This window comes from Lepidochelys kempii, chromosome 11, assembly GCF_965140265.1.
Source record: "Lepidochelys kempii isolate rLepKem1 chromosome 11, rLepKem1.hap2, whole genome shotgun sequence".
Taxonomy (NCBI): domain Eukaryota; kingdom Metazoa; phylum Chordata; order Testudines; family Cheloniidae; genus Lepidochelys; species Lepidochelys kempii.
In genome coordinates this window covers 7,113,322-7,130,243 of record NC_133266.1, presented here as the reverse complement: position 1 = coordinate 7,130,243, position 16,922 = coordinate 7,113,322, and positions in this window count along the sequence as shown.

Here is a 16,922-nt window from a genome sequence, read left to right as displayed (position 1 = left end):
AACCTTAGGCGCCGAAACTGAAAATTGGGTCCTAAGTGCCCTCTGCTTCATTCTCAGTTTCTGTAAAATGGGTATAATTATTTTGGCTTAGCTGATTGATGAGTTGTAAGGCTTAATTGATTCATGTTTGTAAAGAGCTTTCATACCCTCAGGTAAAAAGGACCCTATTGATCAAAATATTATTAACATTATCTTAGTAAGACTTGAATGCAACTACGAAAGGTCAAATATAAGAATGTAAGAATGACCATACTGGGTCAGACCAATGGTCCATCCAGGTCAGGATCCTGTCTTCCAATAGTGGCCACTGCTTCAGAGGGAATGAACAGAACAGGCAATCATTGAGAGATCCATCTCCTGCCATCCAGTCCCAGCTTCTAGCAGTCAGAGGATAGGGACACTCGCAGCATATGGTTGAATCCCTCACCACCTTAGCTAATAGTCATTGATGGACCTATTCTCCATGAAACTTCTCTAATTCTTTTTTGATCCCTAGTTCAAACATTCCCTGGCAATAAGTTTCACAGGTTGTCTGTGCATTGGGTGAAGAAAGATGGAGAATGAGTGCAATTCTCTTCCCTCTGGCAAGTGTTGGTGACCCTTGACCCCTCCCCCACCCAAGTGGGTGGAAACTCACATATTAAGAACCACTGCTTTAGCTCATTAAAACTGCTTACAGGCTGTGAGTTTATGTAACAAACCGTGGCCACATACACAGACATAGTGGTCAGTGGAGCAGTTGACCTATGACTCGATTAATAAAGAATTAAAGAGGGTAATATAATTAATGTCAATCAACGTGGGTTTAACTTGTCAAATTAACTTGGCATCTGTTTTAATGGGATTACAAGTGTGCTTGATAAAGGTAATAGTGTTGATCTAATATATACTTAGACTTCCGAAAGGCATTTGACTTAGTATTGGACAAAATTTTGATTAAAAAAAGTAGAAAGATATAAAATTAACATGGCAAACATTAACTGGGTTAAATCCTAGCTAACTGATAGGTATCAAAATGTAATTATAAACAGGAAATCATCAAACAGATGTGTTTCCAGTGGGGTCCTGCAGGGATCAGTTCTTGCCCCTAGGCTATTTAACATTTTTATCAATGACCTGGAATAAAACATAAAATCGTCACTAATAAAGTTTGCAGATGACACAAAAATTGGGGGAGTGTTAAATAATGAAGAGGACAGGACCCTGATTCAGAGTGATCTGGATCACTTGGTAAACTGGGCAGAATCAAATAATATGCACTTTCATATGGCTAAACACAAATGTATAGATCTAGGACCAAAGAATATAGGCCATGCTCTATACACGATGCGGGACTCTATCTTATGAAGCAGTGACTCTGAAGAAGATTTTGGAGACAAGGTGGATAATCAGATGAACATGAGATCACAGTCAACACTGTAGCCAAAAGAGCTAGTGTGATCCATGGATGAATAAAATTGGAAATCTTTGAGTAGGAGCAGAGAGGTTATTTTACTTCTGTATTTGGCGCTGATACACCTGCTGCTGGGATCTTATGTCCAGTTCTAGTGCCCACAATTCACAAAGGATGTAAAAAAATCAGAGAGGGTACAGAGAAGAGTCACAAGAACGATTAAAAGATTAGAAATTATTGTGATAGACTCAAGGAGCTCAATCTGTTTAGTTTAACAAAGAGAAGATTAAGGGGTGACTTGGTTACAGCCTATAAGTATATACATGGGGAACAAGTATTTAATAATGCATTCTTCAATGTATCTTCGCTGTAGAAGAGAAAGGTATAACATGATCCAATGTCTGGAAGTAGAAGCTAGACACATTCAGACTGGAAATAAACCATATGTTTTTTAAAGGTGAGAGTAATTAGCTATTGTAACAATTTACCAAGGATCACGGTGGATTCTCCATCACTGGTAATTTTTAAATCAAGATTGGATGTTTTTCTAAAAGACCTGCTCTAGGAATTATTTTGGAGAAGTTCTATGGCCTGTGTTATATAGGAGGTCAGACTAATGATCACAATGGTTTCATCTGGCCTTATCAATCTATGGTGGGTATCAAACCCTGCACCAAACTCACAAGCCTCTACCACTTGAGATTATTTCATATCTGTTTAAGATGCCTTTCTGTATGGTGTTCCTCAGAAAGCGTTTTGGGCAATGAATCTACAAGGATAAGACAGCAGGTGAACTGCTGTTCTAACAGGATTCCTAATGCATCTGAAGAAGTGGTTTTTACCCATGAAACTTATGCCCAAATAAATCTGTTAGTCTTTAAGGTGCCACCGGACTCCTTATTGTTTTTGTGGATACAGACTAACACGGCTACCCCTCTGATACAGGATTCCTGAAAGTTATTCTTTGAGATGAGCAACTCAGACTGGCAGACTCAGTTGTCAAGCTCACATTCCACCAGATTTTATGTCAAATCACAAATTTCACATGGTTTTGACCTGAAACTATCAGTCAGCCGAGCCTTTCTCAAAGGTTTGTGAGACTGGGCAGAGTTTGAGCTTGTAATTATGCTGGAAACCAGGATTTCAGGTGCTATACTGAAATGTCAAGAGAGCTATGTAGCTGTAACAATTTTGTATAGAAATCAAAATTACATTCAGTGATGACATCTTCATTATCTGGACCCATGGAAAAGAAGCACTTGAGGAATTCCACCATGATTTCAACAACTTCCATCCCACCATCAACCTCAGCCTGGTCCAGTCCACACAAGAGTGCTAATAAACGATGATCACATAAACACCACCCTATACCGGAAACCTACTGACCGCTATTCCTACCTACATGACTCCAGCTTTCACCCTGGCCACACCACATGATCCATTGTCTACAGCCAAGCTCTGCGATACAACCACATTTGCTCCAACCCCTCAGACAGAGACAAACACCTACAAGATCTCTATCAAGCATTCTTACAACTACAATACCCACCTGCGGAAGTGAAGAAACAGATTGATAGAGCCAGAAGAGTTCCCAGAAGTCACCTACTACAGAACAGGCCTAACAAAGAAAATAACAGAACGCCACTAGCCGTCACCTTCAGCCCCCAACTAAAACCCCTCCAACACATTATTAAGGATCTACAACCTATCCTGAAGGATGACCCAACACTCTCACAAAAGTGACCAAAAAATGCAGAATTGGCATGACCAAAACATTTTGTGGATTCATGCTAAGTTTGCCTAATTGTTTCAGTAGAAAAACAAATCAACATTTTTGTTCTGACAGTTTCCAAAAAAAATCCATTTTTCAATTCAAGATGACTTTTCATTTTGAAATGTACTTCACTTTAATTAAAAAATAATATAAAAAGTGGTAACAAATGGCTCATAAACTAAATGAAACGTTTTGTTTTGTGCCTAACAAAACATTTCATTTGGCCCCAAACCATTTTTCCACTTTTCAATTTGCTGAAATTGTTTTAAAAATCATTTTGGGCTTTTTATTATTTTATATTTCAGAACAGTGAGAAAAAAATATTATTTGCACAGCTGTAGTCATTCATACATGCCTGTAATCCAACTTTCACTGCCTCTTCCTGGGCCTGATTCTCAGAGTTGGTGAATACCTGTAATTGGAAAAAGACTGGAAAAAGGCTAATGTAGTGCCCATCTTTAAAAAAGGGAAGAAGGAGGATCCTGGGAACTACAGGCCAGTCAGCCTGACCTCAGTCCCTGGAAAAATCTTGGAGCAGGTCCTCCAGGAATCAATTCTGAAGCACTTAGAGGAGAGGAAAGTGATCAGGAACAGTCAGCATGGATTAAACAAGGGCAAGTCATGCCTGACTAATCTAATTGCCTTCTATGACGAGATAACGGGCTCTGTGGATGAGGGGAAAGCAGTGGGCGTGTTGTTCCTTGACTTTAGCAAAGCTATTGACACGTTCTCCCACAGTATTCTTGCCAGCAAGTTAAAGACGTATGGGCTGGGTGAATGGATGATAAGGTGGGTAGAAAGCTGGCTAGATTGTCAGGCTCAACGGGTAGTGATCAATGGCTCCATGTCTAGTTGGCAGCTAGTGGAGTGGCCCAAGGGTCATTCCTGGGGCCAGTTTTGTTCAATATCTTCATAAAGGATCTGGAGGATGGTGTGGATTGCACCCTCAGCAAGTTTGCAGATGACACTAAACTGGGAGGAGCGGTAGATATGCTGGAGGGTAGGGATAGGATACAGAGGGACCTAGACAAATTAGAGGATTGGGCCAAAAGATATCTGATGAGGTTCAACAAGGACAAGTGCAGAGTCCTGCACTTAGGATGGAAGAATCCCAATGCACAGCTACAGACTAGGGACCGAATGGCTAGGCAGCAGTTCTGCAGAAAAGGACCTAGGGGTGACAGTGGACAAGAAGCTGGATATGAGTCAACAGTGTGTCCTTGTTGCCAAGAAGGCCAATGGCATTTTGGGATGTATAAGTAGGGGCATTGCCAGCAGATCGAGGGACGTGATCGTTCCCCTCTATTCGACACTGGTGTGGCCTCATCTGGAGTACTGTGTCCAGTTTTGGGCCCCACACTACAAGAAGGATGTGGAAAAATTGGAAAGAGTCCAGCGGAGGGCAACAAAAATGATTAGGGGACTGGAGCACATGAGTTATGAGGAGAGGCTGAGGGAATTACTGAAGAGAAGAATGAGGGGGGATTTGATAGCTGCTTTCAACTACCTGAAAGGGGGTTCCAAAGAGGATGGATCTAGACTGTTCTCAGTGGTAGCAGATGACAGAACAAGGAGTAATGGTCTCAAGTTGCAGTACGGGAGATTTAGGTTGGATATTAGGAAAAACGTTTTCACTAGGAGGGTGGTGAAACACCGGAATGTGTTACCTAGGGAGGTGGTGGAATCTTCTTCCTTAGAAGTTTTTAAGGTCAGGCTTGACAAAGTCTTGGCTGGAATGATTTAATTGGGGATCGGTCCTTCTTTGAGCAGGGGGTTGGACTAGATGACCTCCTAAGGTCCCTTCCAACCCTGATATTCTATGATTGGCAATGATATCAACCCTTCAATCTCTCAAAAGTTCAGACACCCGGTGATTGCACTTCCAGCCCACCAGGATTTACTTCCTTCTCTTCTCACTTTTGATTGTGTCCTTCCAGCTTTACTTCCATCTACTCTATCTAGCTAATATCTTAGGTGTGTCTGCAGAGGTCCATCACTGAGATATCTAAGTGCTGTTACTCTTGGATACAAATATGTTATCATAGCAGTGAGACGCCTCAAATCTCTTCAAAGACCTTCATTCTCATGTGACCATAAAATTCTATTCTATTTTTCATTGGTAGCTATGATTAAGTCATTTCTCAAAGTTTTAGTCTCGCAGACACATACATACAGGCATTGTCTTCACCAGAAGAAAACATGCATTCTTAACTTGTGTTTACTAATGTATACTAACTAACATAAGGTAAAATACTAGTGAAGACAAGGCAGTTAGTGGTTGTAATATGAGTTAGCAGGGCAAGGTAAACCCAAGGTTCCTCCACAATCTTTATCTCGACCTGTTAGCATGGCCTTTCTCGCAGAGCTGGCTATTTTAAGAAATTCTTGTTTGGCATGATTGATTTCATGGGCAGAGCTCCATTTATGTCTGAATGAAACTAGCCTGGCATTTCACTTTGATAGCTGGCATCCTAATGAGAAGGAACACAAGGCCTGTATTCAACCCTAACCTTGTAGTTAGCCAGAGTGTTTTAGAAGAGAAGATATCTTTTCACCTGGATTCAGAGTTTCTGATTAAATTTTCTCTGCTCTTCGAAGGGGGCTGCGATTTATTTTCAACTTGTTGTAAGCACTTGCAGTATTATTTATCAACTCTGATATTCTCTCTTTTCTACCTTAGAGCCAGAAGCACAGAATCTGTTTCACTCATGCGGCTGTGACACTAACCTGATGCTTAATTAATTAATTTGTTTCCAGTAAAAATACAAGGCGCAAAGGGCTTGTCATCTTGAGACATTTGCTGCACCCTCCACGAATATTCTGCTCTGTCCTCAAAACCTGCCATCCCTTGGCAAGGCAAGGGTCAGTCTTGCAGGATGATTCAGATTTTAATAACTCAGGGATCAAAGTGCCTATCAAACCATATTCTTACTTAAAGCCTGATGGCTGGCAACTCTAACCTCTGCTGAGAGAGATCACAAGGGAGAAAGATGTACAAGAGGCCTTTGACTGCCTTTGGACTTCTTGTCTAACATGTTTGTGTCCTAGTTCTTTGTAAAAGGCCGAGCCACAGTCCATTCCATTATTACAGCTGGAATGGTCCTGAGTACTATAGTTACAACCATAGTTGGGGATCCATACACATCATTCTAACCTCCTGTTTTCAATCCAGCATAACTTTCCAAAACTTTAAGATTTTGAGTTGAAAATAGCATTTTTTTTAAATGGGAAGTTTTTACCAAATTATTTAAGCAGTTTTGGACTAAAGCTACACTTTCCCCATCATGCAAAAAATACTTGCAACAGTGTTTTTTAACAGTTCTAGCACTAACATGTTCTAATGTTGAAACTGAACGAACGTATAGAATGGACCAGAAAATGAGACCTCCTTGAGGACAAATACCACTGAGTGTTAGAGTGAACATTGCTTTTGTGTTACCTCATTGGAAACTGCATTACAAACGTAATATAAAATGTGTATGGAAAGTATACACTTAAAGACCACTCTGTCTATGTATTCCTGATTCACTTAGCCACACAGTGAAATTATTGGTGATGTTAGATTTAAAAAAAAAAAATCCGTTTTTTTTTTTCAAACTTCAGCAAAGTTTTATGATAGGGTTAGTTGAAGTATTGTGAAAAGTGTCTGCATGGTTCTAATCTCCTTTGGATTGATTTGCCTGTTGTTACTTATAAGTAGTCATTTGCACTATTGCCATAAAAGGCCTGAAAGTCAGTTTCCAGGTTAATTGGAGCATATGCTTGCACTGCAGTATTTAGTGGTGTAAATGAGGGAAGGAATACAGGGGAGAATACATAGCTTCTTGATTTTGTTTTGGGGTATTGGTGTGCCAGCAAATTTAGTAGAGACAGGTGGGAAAACTGCTGGATAGGCCAGAATCCTCCAGAAATTGAATGTGGTAGGCACTGGGCAAGTTCATTAGAAGTTTGAAGTGACTTGGGTAATTTCCATTGTGGGCAAGCAACCTGGCCGACCACATCCAGAGCCACTCTTTGAGAGTGGAACCAATAGGAATTCAAAGGCAGAGGAAGGAGTTTATAAATAGGAGGAGTGGGAATGGGCACCACACTGGAGGACTCATGGTGGTGGGGCAGCGCAAAGCTCAGACAGGACTGTTGTAAGACTTATCTTCCCAGGACCTTGGCCAGTTTTATAGGGTTAGACTGCAGACTCCCTCGCAGCACTGGAGAAGAGGACTTGAATTTGCTGCACCCTATGCAAACTGAAGCCAGTTGTTGCAAAGGTTTGAAGGGAGTTTGAAGGAGCCTGTGGGACAATAACTGATTTTCCTACTTTAAGGCACTGACACGCCCCACAGCGAGCTTGGATACGGTTCCAGAGAGACTGGGAAGAGCCCTGTGGCACTGTATGCATGTGCACACACATAACTGTATTTTGCATTTGAACATGTGATAGTCACACAAAGTAAAACTCGGGAAAAGCCCCTGGAAGTGTTGCCTATAAACGAGATTTATTATTAACACTATTCTCAACTGTTTCAAGGGTTATAGGTAAACTGTGATGGAGGCAGATGTGTATACTGATTTAGTATTTTAGGTTTCCTTTAGAGATTGTGCCACTTTCCTATTAAATTTAACCCTGTGTGGATCCTGAAAAGACTAAACTTTGTTCTGTACCCAAGCAGAGATGTAGGCTGAAGTACAGGAAAAGGGAAAGAAACATTTTCCCTAGTATTAGCACAGTGCTGTTCTCAAACCCATTACAGTGGCCCAAGTAATCACTGATGTTCTTTCTAACTGCTTGAATGTGCCCACTTATTAGGGAGTTAAATTTCCAGATGCAACAACCATGCCTGCAATTGTTTCTGGGAGCAAAACTGAAGTCAGTGGGAGTAAACACATGCTTACAGTTAGGCACCCACCATTTATGACTATATTCGGCAGAATTGTGCTGTAAGATATTTAACCAAGATAGTAACTGCAGAAAACCAGTGTCTTTTATCTGTCAGTCATTATTGTGGTGTTAGCTCTGAAGGCAAAGGCTCAGACTGTGCTGAGCAGACATGACAGGCTAGCAAGTAAGGATGCATTATTGCATTTATACAATACTGCAATTCTAATGTGAATCTTGAACACTCAGATTGATCTTTTTCTTGTTCCTTGAGCTTTTTCTTAATTAGATTGTTCAAAAGAAAGGGATGTCCATTGTTAAGCAAATCCAATTACCTACATTGCAATCAGTTGGTGATATATTTTCTGCCTTTTAAACCTCCTCATTAGTTGTTTTTAAAAAATAGTAAGACCACTCCTTTAGCTTCCATCTCTGGAAATAAAATCCATGGTTGGGTCTTCATTTCTCATCATGACAGCACCTGGTTCCCTGCTCAAGATTATACAGAGGCATAAGTCCTCCCACATCAAGTTCACACATACTGCAAATTAATGGAATGGCATCACCGCAGAAACAATACAGTAATTTTGAACAGAATCATATTAGAGCTAACCAGACACTTAGCATTCCAAACTGTTTTGTTTCTCTCTAATTTCTTGTGACCCTGATGGTAATAGAAACTACACACAATAGCAGGTTTACAGTCAACCATTAGGGGCCGCCTGCTCAGATTTTAGAAAGTACCAATGCAATAGCAGAGCTATCTTGGCAAACAGAAGCCATTAATGTGTCGGTAAACTGATTTTTGAACCTATTTGTGGATATACATTTGCTATGAATAATACATAAAGTGAAACCCCAACTGCAAAAATCTAATTGCATCATTCAGAAGACAGGAGGACAAAAAAAACCCCCATGGTAGATAACATCAGAGCTATAGCATACAAATATGACTACAATTCAGCACAACACTGGCTGGCTAGTTACACTAAATAGAATGCAAAAATAGATACATTTTTAAAACCCTATTCTTTCTTATTTGATCATGCTATGAAGTAGCCTTTACTGAGTAACCACCAAATCTTATTAATCTTACCCTTGTCCTCCTCCTTCACATCCTCTTTCCTGTTACACTACATTTTATCAAGTGTTAGTGAGTTCCTTGCAGCATCATGTGGCCCTCCTCTCCTGTCTTCCTACACAAATGGCTCTCATGCCTCGTTTGTAACCACCACTGTGTACGTGATTTGTGTTACATCACCCACCACCCTTTTACAGACCCATGCAGTAATTACCATGACATACAGTCATCGTCCCCTCTTGCAAAAGAGAAGAGCTCTCTCCAGGCAGAGACCTCTTTCACCCTGGGTGTGTAGACAAGGAACCTCTTTCTCCCCTCTCCCTTGTACTTCCTGTGCTCCCTTCCTATTCTGGCAGTTAATGGGCTTGTTATCTCCTTAGTTCTCCCAGCTCAGGCTGATATAACAAGCAGTCATTCCTTCCCCCATTCAGGCCTTCCCCCGGGGGATCTGATTGGATTCACAGTGGCCAGAGTGTTTTTTCACATGCTGGTTCTCAGTGAATCCCGGGGTTTAGTTGCTCCTCCCCTTAGGATGTGGGAGGGGCCTTGTGATACAGGCAGGCTTGTGCCCGCCCCTTCCCAGAATTCAATAGTTGTTGGTTCTCAGCTCTCTGTCACAGGCAGGTACCGTATCTTCCATTTCTTTTGGGGGGTACACAACACATCGTAGAAATAATAAAAGATAATTGCAATGGTGAATCTCCTAACTGCCCTAGCAGCAGTTGTGGAAGCTGAACTCTTCGGGCTGGAATGAGAGCTTAGCTAAAGCAGTGTGAATCCAGACAAACTCCAGATTCACCCCACATTTACACTAGTCTGAGATGAGAATCTGGCTCTTCATTTTGAATCTTGAAATCCTAATTCTCCTTTCCATTCATATACAGAGTTCCCAGTGGAATTATATATGTGCCTTGAGAGAAGATGAATGAGATGAATCCAAGGGCTTGATCCAACATGTACTAAAGTCAATTGGAGTCTTTCCATGGACTTCAATGGTCTTTGGATCAGGCCTTCAGTGTGTTTAGAACTCAGCTGTGTATTAGGTGATTCGTTTGGGGAATGAAGCAAGCTTGTTTTTAATAATTTGGAGGAGATAGATTTGAGACCAAATGTTTTCAAATTTGTCTAACTTATTAGAAATCTTTCATTAATTCCCCAAAGATGGAAACCCAGAATTCACTGTCCTTTCTCCTCCCTGTCCCCTCTTTTCCTTTCCCTTCCATGCCTTTCCATTTGTTTACTTTTTTTATTCTTTTGTCTTTTTTTCTAGTCTTCCCATATTCAAAGAAACAAAAACCCCACCATCACCTCCAAAAACACCAAGGCAAAATTTCTGTCTAGACACAGAAACAATCACCCAGCCTTTCTGCGCATTGATCCAGCCCTTTGGAAAACCACATTAAGAGAAGAATGTTCTTTCAAGTTTCTCCTGTAATCCTAGCGCATTTGTTCTCATGTTACACTGGGTTTATACTGTTGGAATCAGATTTCATCAAAGGTTGGAAAGAAATGGGTTCTGGTTTTGTGGATACCTAGGACTAAATTCTGTTTGTGGTTTCAATTACCCTGAAATGCTCAGTTCATTCCAGTCCTTATGTTTTCAAATAGTTGTCAACTTTCTCACTGATTCATATATGCTGTGAAACTATCTTACGTGAGATTTGTTTAAAGACTCTGCATAACATACATCTTCAGACTGCAATGAACTCTATTTTTATAAGAATAGGTCCCTGTTGCCAAGCTATGGTGATATGTATTAACTATCTGGGACAGATACAGGAATATGAAACTTGGAATGGTTTCTCTTCATCCCCAGGGTCTTAATTCTCGCTACACTATATAGCATTATGCTCTCTGCAATATGAAGGGAAAAATACCTGATCTGGCATAAAGGTTCCATGAAGTTTTTTGAATGGAGTCTGTTTTCTGAATTCAGAACAATGGGAAGCGAGGCCAAGTCCTGCTGTGAACATGCTCAAATTTTGAGTAAAGACAAATATAACACAGTGGGTCCAGTTTTCCTCTGGATTCACTGAGTTCAAAGTGGTTACACTGGTGTAACTAGGAGGAGAATCTGGCCCAATAAACTTCCTAACTCAAACGGTGCTTTTGCTCCAAAGGGCAAACTGGTAGTGTTAGATCAGATGCATCCAATGCATCTCAACTAGGCATGAAAGTTTTGTGACAAAATCATGGGATGCATTTTTAACACGTTTCTCTGTGATTGATCAGCTGAAAAAAAGAAATGGAACATTTGTCAAGTTGGTAGAGTGTTTACAAATGTCCCTATTTGATTTCTAGCTTTGAAAAGCACGATGAAAGGTGCAAGTCTGGTCAGAAGAATCTCTAATCTGTTTTAGCATTGAATCCTCAAAATACTCCTAAAAGTTTTTAGGGGGAAAAAATAGGATAGGATTATAAAATCCCACTCATAGAAGTCTTGATAGACAATTCACAAAACTGTTTTTTTTTTCAGTACCTTTCTGTCTGGAAAGAAACAATAGGACTATGTATAGTCTTATTCGTGACTGATTATTCAAGTCCTTTATTAGGCTATCAGTTATGAATATCATGCAAATCATTTCCAGGATCCATGTTAAACACAGGTTGAGGTAGACAGAAAAACATACATTTTTTCCTCTATGAAACTGAGTCTAACCACTTTTATGGGTCTTTCTTTCCTAGCCTAAAAAATATTTCATGGAAGGAATATTACTTCTAACCTTTCTGTCCTGACATGTATTTGATTTTTTTTTAAGATTCTCTCTTTTCACTTCATAGTCCGCTGCAGGATTTGTTGTATTTCATGACCAGTTTATATTCAGGCACATTTCAAACTGCAAGTTGTTAGACTTCCTCCAAAATCTTTTTCATCCATTCCTATGCAGTTCCTCTTCTTCTGTATCTTTTCACTGGCTTAATCAAAACTTCTCTTCAAAACCAAACTTTTCTGTCAGGGAGAATGGAAAGAGGCAATGGTTCCATGGAGGTAGTAGCAATTAAATTTTATTATTCCTCTAAAAGTATGTTAAAAAAAATAGAAAGTTCAAATGGTAAACCCTGATCGGTGTGATGTGTGTAGTAACATTTTGCACAGATCAAATGGGGCACACGTTCACAATAAGGGATGCATGCAGAGGAGTCAAATACAGAGAAAAATCCTGTACTGTAAAAACTTTGTCTGATTCAGTGAAAATCACTATGAGATGTGACTCTGAACCCTAATGTAATATCATGTACAAAGCAGCTTGTCACACAAATCCCTAGCCATGCCTTAGGAAGGGTGCTCCACGAGTTTAGCAAAAAAGTAGAGCGAAAAAAGATAAGTTAAATTTGGACAGCAATGAGGACATTGGTGATTTTTTTAAAGCGTTAATGAGCTTGGAAGGGACTGCCTTCAGCCTGGTTGATAACCATTGTACTACCACCAGAGTTGGAAGAACTGGCATGTCTGTACAGGCAGCAGAAGGACATGCTTTCTCTTTTCAGAGAACATCTCTTCAGATGTGTACACTCCTCATCTGCACCCATGTCACGTCTGGTATGTCTATACTACATTGTAAGCCCAGGACTTAAGTTTGCAGACCTAGGGGTTGTTAACCTAGGGCTTGAGCATCTACACATATTTGGAACCCCAGGTTAGGAGTTATTGAACAATGGGTCCCAACTTGGGGCTCCAGCATCAACTCTGCATTGTGCAATCCCAACTCCAGGCACTTGTATCCCAGACTTCCTAGAGCCCTCCGAAAATGTGGCTGCTCCAGGCTTTGTTAGTGGCACAGTGTGAGAAAACATGACTTTCCACCAAAGTTGATTGTCCAGAGGACAAAGAAAGTTGGCTCATAGGATTGTAAGCTTGAATCCAGTGGGGCTGTATCTACACTGAAAAGCAATAGGGCTTGAATCCTGGGTCCAGCTAGACTCAGGCTCAGACCCACCACCCCTGTGGGGTCCTAGAACCCTGGGTTAAAGTTATTTGTGTGTAGACAGAAGGGGGTTCGACTTGAGCCTGAGCTCATGGGCAGCAGGATTAATAGGCATGGGGAGGCTCTCCCTCCCCTCGTGCTGCCGCAGCTGCGACCGCTGGTTCCCCGGTTGCGGGGTTTGACAGCGAAGTTTTTGCTTTATTATGCCCCATGCAGGTTCCGGGGTGACTGAGGAGGCACATACCCTCTCCTCAGCCACCCCGGAACCTGCATGGGGCATATCAAAAGTGTCTTCTAACAGACACTTTTCCCCTGCGCGGGTTGGGTCCGGGGAGGGGAGGCATGGTGTGGCTTCGGCCAGACCAGTGTTCCTCCAGTTGGGGGTTGGAGGGAGCTCTTTGGGCTGCGGCCAGCCCGAGGCTCCTCTGGGCAGGTGGAGGGGGGCTTTCTGGGCTGGCAGGGGGGGGCTTCTGTCTCCAGCCGTGGGGGGAGGGGGTCTCGGGGCTTCTCTCCAGCTGTGGGTGGGTGTGGGCGGAAGGGGCAGAGCCGGGGGCTTGTCTCCCCAAAGAGGGGGCCCTATCTGCCACCCAGGCCTGAACTCAAACTGTGAGTTTACATTGCAGTGCAGACACATCCTTCCAGGCTGCAGTCTCATCAGATACAACAAACAAAGCAGCAACAGGTCTAGTCAGAGCCTGAGTGGGACAATTCAAGGGGTTGCTGGCGATTCATGAGTTGGCACTTTTCCCTGAGTCCGCATTGAGCCATAGAATCATAGAATTGTAGGATCAGGAGGTCAGTCTCGTCCAGTCCCCTGTACTTATGGCAGGGCTAGGTATTATCTAGACCATCCCTGAGAGGTGTTTGTCTAACCTGCTCTTAAAAATCTCCAGTGACAGACATTCCTCAACCTCCCTAGGCAATTTATTACAGTGGTTAACCACCTGGACAGCTAGGAATTTTTTTCCTAATGTCCAACCTAGACCACCCTTGCTGCAATTTAAGCCCATTACTTCTTGTCCTATCCTCAGAGGTTAAGGAGAACAATTTTTCTCTCTCCTCCTTGTAACAGCCTTTTATGTACAAATACCAGCCTGGTGTTTCCTGTCCCTAAGCTACAGGAGGAGCTGTCATTTGGATGAGATATAAACCAGAGGCCCTGAACCCTCTGTGGTTGTTAAAGATCATGGCACTTCCTGGATGAATAGTGCTGTTAGCGATAGCATCCTGTCCTGGGTAATAACATTCGAGCTCACTGTATCCCTCATGCACTGCCATTTGGACGCAGCATTCTCTGTCACCTCCTCACCTCAGCATCAGTGTAGCGTTCTGCACCGCACTGGGAGGATGAAGCAGGTAAATACTCACGTTAAACTGGGCAGATTTCCTGATTTTGATGGCTAGTGACCTGCAGGGGGCCAGGTGGCGTTTCTGCAACTCTCCTGGCTTCAGGTTCTGCTGCTGTTAGCGGAACTTTCGACTGGTGGGAATGTAGCATTCGACTGGTGGGAATTCTTCAGGGAGCCACTGCCCCAGCAGACTTTCTGGTCACCTTGGTCATCATGCAGGCTGGGTCTGCTGCTGACGTTTGGGCTTGCACTGTTCCTTTAAATACTCTTCCCCATAAATAGCATTGGGGACCCTTTATGATCCCACAACCTAGTCAACGGATAGAGCTCCTGCCTGCCGGCAGCCTCTGCTACCCGCCATGCACGCCTAGGTAAACCAGTATAAATCCTTTTGGTGTCATTTACACCAGGGCTGCATTTATCCCACAGAAGGAGACATACAGATGCACTAATAGAATCACAGAAGAGCAGAACTGTTATTTGTACAGCTCTTTATCTTAGCACAAGGAAGTCTGGCTGGACAATTGTGTCATTTACAGGTTCCCTGCTACCCCCAGCACTATGAGAAATGGCCACTATTCTTTTTAAATTCACAAGTACAGCAACAATTAATTTATGGCAGATATTGCCTCTTCTCCCATCTTTCCCTCTGATTCAGGTGAGAACTAGGCACTGGCAGTGGAAATGGACCATTAAAGGCATGAAAGTTCCCGTAGCAATGATTGTGAAGCTTATCAGAGAACTGAGCGATGAACATTCCCAGGAGCTTGTGAAGAGGTGGAAGGGGTGCCGGGGGAAGAATTGAAAATGTAAAGGAGAGCGTGCACTTGTGTCATGAAAGTGTCATTGCCCATGCAGAGCAACCTGTATGTGTGTTCTGTATGCAGAAAGCCCTTGTTCTGTCCTAAAATTACTTTGTCAGGAGGCCTGCAAGCAACGTAGAGTCTCAGTGAACATCGTGCCACCGAGTTGCCTGTATGGAGCACCAGCTTTTCTTTCATTGTTCTTAGCGGCTCTTTCAAAATTTGTGCTAAGCATCCAGTCCGATGTGCTTGCGGTGCCTTTCCAAATGAAAGGTCAACTCTAACTCCAGTGAAGTCAATGGGAGTCTTTCCATTAACTTCAGTGAAAGGGACAGATGGGGCCCCAAGAGTGCTTATGGCACGTATTTGCCTGCTTGTGAAATTATCCTTCGGTGCTCAGCCTGGTGGAGAAATCCATCTCTCTCCTTTTGTTTTGTTATAGCAACACTGCTTCCACTTCACATGGAATGTGAGGGTCTAGTTCCTGGCAGTTCTGTCTGCCTTTGCCTTTGGAAGCAGATACCCTGAAGCTTCAGCCCCATGAGCAGCAGAGTCAAGGAGCTCAGAGCAGCAGGCTGTGATGGAGCAGTTCTTTTGAAGGATACGGACCGTGCTGCTTCCTGTGCCAATGCAACAAATGCTAGACACTTGGCACTCAGAGAAGACATTGATGTAGCCCTCTTCAAACAGAACGACTTATTGTGAACAAGGAAACTTTTAGTTTGAACCCACAGTGTCCACATGGGGCTGTTACAGTTCAGCACTTTGGTGTGCGTTGCTGTTCAGATCCCCAAAGTCTGAACTGTGGGGCTCTGTAGATGTAGCCTGAATACAGAAATGAGCCCAGTCCTCGTGCGGCAAGTACTGTATCCTTATGCCCAAATCTGTTCATGCAATTACAATAAAATATAAATAACCTTGGCCATGATAACTGTCCTTTAGGATTTTATACTAAAGATAAAACCATCCAGGAAAGGTAACTTTTCATCTTGCACTTAAATAGAATAAAGTTCAGGTGTGTAGTGTGACCCAGATTACACTTTTGTGTACATGTAGAACTGTTAATAAACAAAGGCAGGTCTATCACACTTTTAGCTTCCTAAGAACTCCTCTGTCTGCAAAGTCAGATAGACACTGAGTTCAGTTCAATTTAGCACGATGCAGTGAACACACACACGCTGGCTGATTCCTTGAAGAGACTTCACTTTTGTTCTTTCTTGTTTGTTTTTTTCTTGTATTATTCCATAGGGCCGATGCAAAACCCACTAAAGTTAATGGAAAGACTTTTACTGACAGTCACCCTTTGGAGAAACTGTTACTTGTGAAGTGGTGAGTTTAAAACTTGTTCTTATCACCTTAAAAAGTTGTTCTCTTGCCTCAGCTTCCTTCGCTGGAACAATTTTTAGGTGCAGAGTAACTGCGTACAGATGTCACTAACAGTACCGGTCTCTCAGTATAAAATACAGGTTATTCTGGCTGAAAGCAAAGGGTTAGTCTTTGCGTATGAAAAAATACAACATGATTTTTTTTCACACAATGGTCCTTCCATGTGTCAGCTGTGTCCATTATTCCATAATTCCTCACTCAGGCCTACGCTGCTTCGCAAAGGGGACATTGTTAGATCAAAGGCCTTCTGAGCCTTCACTGGGAAAGCAGAGATGTCTTAAAACTGAGTGTTTTTTCAATAATCTTTCATTACTCTTGAATAATACTGTCAACTCCT